This window comes from Lampris incognitus, chromosome 1 (genome assembly GCF_029633865.1).
Source record: "Lampris incognitus isolate fLamInc1 chromosome 1, fLamInc1.hap2, whole genome shotgun sequence".
NCBI lineage: Eukaryota > Metazoa > Chordata > Actinopteri > Lampriformes > Lampridae > Lampris > Lampris incognitus.
In genome coordinates this window covers 17,063,634-17,068,277 of record NC_079211.1, presented here as the reverse complement: position 1 = coordinate 17,068,277, position 4,644 = coordinate 17,063,634, and the positions used below count along the sequence as shown (strand labels likewise).

Here is a 4,644-nt window from a genome sequence, read left to right as displayed (position 1 = left end):
TTTGGGTAAAAGTCATCATCTTACTAAGCAGAGAGCAGAGGTACTGGTGGGGTGAGAGGAAGATAGCGGTTACGACAACGTGACATGACAAGAGGAGATAACCACAAAGAGAGATGGTTACAGACACCTAAGTAAATGGAAGAGGGCAGTTTGATTTGGCTATAACGGGAGAAAACTCGAAACCGGATTTCAGGTGTGGTCGGTAGGCTAAGAGAGAAAGGAGGTAGCATAAGCCAAGGGTCAAGGAGAAAGAAGGTGTGTGTTAAAGCGAGGGCAAGGACAAAAGGTGATGCAGGAGATGGTGTAAAAGTGAAATAAAAGGGGCAAGAAAGCATAATGGGGGAGGAGAGCAGAAAGAAGTGCTCAGCACACAGAATGGGGACATGATGAATGACTGATAATCAATAAATCATCCGTATTGTAGTTATTGGACAGACGTGGTCTCTCGGTTTGTGTGTGTCTGTGTGTGTGTGTGTGTGTGTGTGTTTTCCACAGAGCACGTTTAATAGTGCGGCAAAGTTAGCATGATGTTTGATGTTCACATGTCATCCCAGACTTCCTATATCAGTCCAGTTAAAGCAGATTTCTTTGTGATTTCATTGCAGTAATTGCACAATGGGACATTCATGGAGCCCTTGGCAAACTAAGCCATCCTTCGGCAAATTAAAACAATTTGAAGGGAAATACCACCTAAAAAAAAAAATCAATGCTCTGGTCTAGGGGTGCAATCACTGCAGCAGATTCATCAAATTTTGACTTGATTAATCAGCCGACACTACAGATTAATTTAAGGTGCATACTGGATTTTTGAAACAAGCGTGACTTTTTCAAATGTGCATCAAGGCAGCTATATATATATGCAAATTTTGATCTAGGTGGGTATAGCAGCAAGATGTGGGTGTGGCCGGCCAATAGAGGACGCACATTCGCCCCTCCAGCCAGCAAGCCTCACTCAGTCAGTCAAGCTTCATATACTTTCAAAATTACTTTGAAATATTAAGATTGTGTAAATATTTTGAAGTTAGTATTTTTAAACATGTAGATATGTATTTGATTCATAAAATATTGCTATGATATGAAATTAAATGCAAAATATTTTAACTATATTATATGTCCTCTCCCTGCTGGGTACCATTTCAAGGAACGTTAATCCGCCTTAATTCATCACTAGCTCTCCCCGACTCCTCAGCTCTATAATACAAGTTAATAGAAGTCAAATGGGCAAACTTTTCTGTGTCCAAACTAATAGACGGGATAAATTAGTGATTGGCTGAGCCACATATCACGAACCGTCACTGTGCTCCTTGAAGGCTTCAGCACTCCAGCGCTTGGTGCCCTGTTTTTGCACTTTTGCACTTGTCTGTGTGCAAGTTTGTGCAGTTTATATACCAGTCAGAATCAACCAAATGCTTTCTCATGTCTAAATATGCATGCATTGAAAAATTAAGAAGCGGGTGGCAATTGTAATTTAAAAGAACCAATTTTATTTTCTTCTTCTTCTTCTATTTGGGACTGGCTTAGACAAAACCAGCAGAAAACAGCAGTTGTGGGCTGGTGAAATGTTTCACGCCTTCCCACCTCTAACATCATGTACAGTGCATATAAAAAGTCTACAACCCCCTGTTAAAAATGGCAGCGTTTTGTGATGTACAAAAATGAAACCAAGATAAATCCTGTCGGAAATTTCTCTACTTTTAATGTGAAATTGCAACCTATAAAGGTCAAGTGAAAAGCAAACTGAAAACGTTTAGGGGGAAAATAAATACATTTAAAAAACTCACAGTAACCTGGTTGCATAAGTGTGCACAACCCTAAACTAATAGTTTGTTGAAGCACCTTTTTAATTTTTTTACAGCACTCAGTCTTTTTGGGGTAAGAGTCTATCAGCTTGGCACATTTTGACTGTAATATTTTTCCACTCTCCCCTGCAAAAAACATTCTAGATCCATCAAACTGCAAGGGCATTTCCTGTGCACAGCCCTCTTGAGGCCACCCCACCGATTTTCTATTGGATTCAGGTCTAGGCTCTGGCTGGGCCTTTCCAAAATGCTGATCGTCTTTTGTGAAGCCATTCCTTTGTTGATTTGGATGCATGCTTTGGGCCGTTGTCATGCTGAAAGGTGAAATTCCTCTTTATCCCCAGCTTTCTAGCAGATGCCTTGAGGTTTTGTGCCAAAATCGACTGGTATTTGGAACTATTCATGAGTCCCTCCACCTTGACTAAAGCCCCAGTTCCCGCTGAAGCAAAGCAGTCCCAGAGCCTAATGTTGCGACCACCGTGCTTCACCATGGGCATGGTGTTCTTTTGGTGATGTGCTGTGTCAATTTTGAGCCAAACATACCTTGAAATTATGGCCAAAAAGTTCAACCTTGGTCTCATCAGACCATAACACACTTTTCCACATGGTTTTGGTAGACTGGATGTATCTTTTTGCAAAATTTAGCTTGGCTAGGACAGTTTTTTTTCCCAGTGAAAAGGCCTCTGTCTTGCCACCCTACCCCATAGCCTAGACAGATGAAGAATACAGGAGATTGTTGTCACATGTAGGGAACAACCAGTACTTGCCGGAAATTCCTGCAGCTCCTTTAATGTTACTGTACGCCTCTTGGCAGCCTCCCTGACCAGTTTTCTCTGTGTCTTCTCATCAATTTTTTTTTTGGGGGGGTGTCCTGTCCTTCACTGTTGTGCCATATTTTCTCCACTTGTTGATGATTGTCTTCACTGTGTTCCATGCTCATGTTCATGTGTTCCATCTTATGCCGTGGAAATTATTTTGCACCCCTCTCCTGATCGATACCTTTCAACAATGAGATTCCATTCATCCTTTGTGAGTCAAGTCAAGTCAATTTTATTTGTATAGCCCAATGTCACAAATTACAAATGTGCCTCAAGGGGCTTTTCAGCAACACAAAATCCTGTCCTTAGACCGTCACATCAGATAAGGAACAATTCCCTAAAAAAAAAACCTTTAACAGGGAGAAAAAAATAGGAAGAAACCTCAGGGAGAGCAACAGAGGAGGGATCTCTCTCCCAACACGGACAACTTGCAATGGATGTTGTGTTTACACAATTTACAGAATACAACAGTGAAAGAAGATAACAGGATTATAATGGAATTGTAAAATGTATGAAGAATGTGATGAGCAGGATGCCAAGCAGTGTCCAGACGCCATCAGAAGAACGCAGGACCCAGGCCATGCGACCAGCATCACCGTGTAAAAAAAAAAGAAAAAATAAGTCACACTTCTTAGTGAGAGAAGGGAGAGAAGGATATAACATTGAAACAGGATAACATGATTATATGGATTTATAAGAAATAGTAAAAGAAAAGGTGATGATGGGGATTTCAAGCAGCATCCAGGTGGTGACCACCGTCACCACGGAGACCTCGGAGGAGGACAGACTGCACATAACACCATTCACACAGAAAAAGAGAAAGGAAAAGACATCATTCAGAGAGAGAAAAGACATTTGTGAGCTCTTTGTGGACCGTGACTTTTACAGTTGATGCAACTAGGGCTGCAGCTACCGATCATTTTAGTAATCACATATTCTACCGATTATTCCATCAATTAAGTGAGTAATCGGATAAGAAATACTTTTGCTTTATTAAAGATCAATAGTAAATATATAAAAGAGAAAATAAGACAGGTCTCTTAAAATGAACAACTTATTGGTTCCCTTTTTTTTTTTAAAATCAAAAATTTTATTGCTTATATATATTGCATACAATAATATTATCTGCCAAAATTACACTCATTTAATGCATTTAAGTGCCGTATTACATTCGGGGTCTTAAAGAAAACATGTTCTGGAATTCAAAAACGAAATAAACAACAAAATTAAGTTTAAATGACCTTGAAAAAGGTATACGTTCAACCTAAAATTAATGCATAAATTAAAATAAATATTAATAATAATAATACATAAACATTGCCTTTAAGTTGTGCAACGTTAGCTGTGGTATTGAGATTTTTAAGCGTATAATCGGACAGTAGCTCCAGTGGCGCAATCGGTTAGCGCGCGGTACTTATAAGTCAGTACGCTGTAGAGCAATGCCGAGGTTGTGAGTTCGAGCCTCACCTGGAGCATTCTTTATCCAATTTCCCCTCGGGGATTAATGAAGTGTTCTGACTCTGATATAACCTTTTAGCATATCGCCAGCTTCTTAAAATAATGGCCTAAATCATATTTTCAAGTTTTTCGAAAAACAGAATAAACTGACAAATTTTGTTTCAGGTTCAGTTTATTCTGTTTTTCTAAAAACTTGAAAATATGACTTGGGCTATTATTTTAAGACGGTGACGATATTGTAATTCAAGTGGTCTGAGAGAAAACAAGACTTCTGCGCCTCTTCTGGGCTCTATTCAGGCTTTAGAAAAAGCCCGTGGTGGAAGATTTTAGCCAATCACGGGTCACTTCAGAGAGAGGGCGTTCCTATAGCTGTTCTACGGGCGTGTTTATGATCAATTCGTGCCCGCCCTGCCCCGCCAGTTGCCTGTGATTGTAACCCTAACCCTAAAAAATCAACCCGAAATGGCTGCTTCACATGACCAATATTAGTGAAACTAAGATATTTGCTGAAAAAACTTTTATTATTTTTTACATGGATAGATTACACTCCCCGGTAATCTATCCATGTA

General features: G+C 39.7%; 1 non-coding gene across 1 annotated transcript; it reads left to right on the top strand.

The window, feature by feature from the left end:
• The first annotated feature begins 3,998 nt into the window (after positions 1-3,998).
• On the top strand, positions 3,999-4,092 carry trnai-uau (transfer RNA isoleucine (anticodon UAU)). Its single transcript has 2 exons — positions 3,999-4,036; positions 4,057-4,092. It is a non-coding gene; the product is annotated as a tRNA-Ile (tRNA).
• Positions 4,093-4,644: the final 552 nt, after the last annotated feature.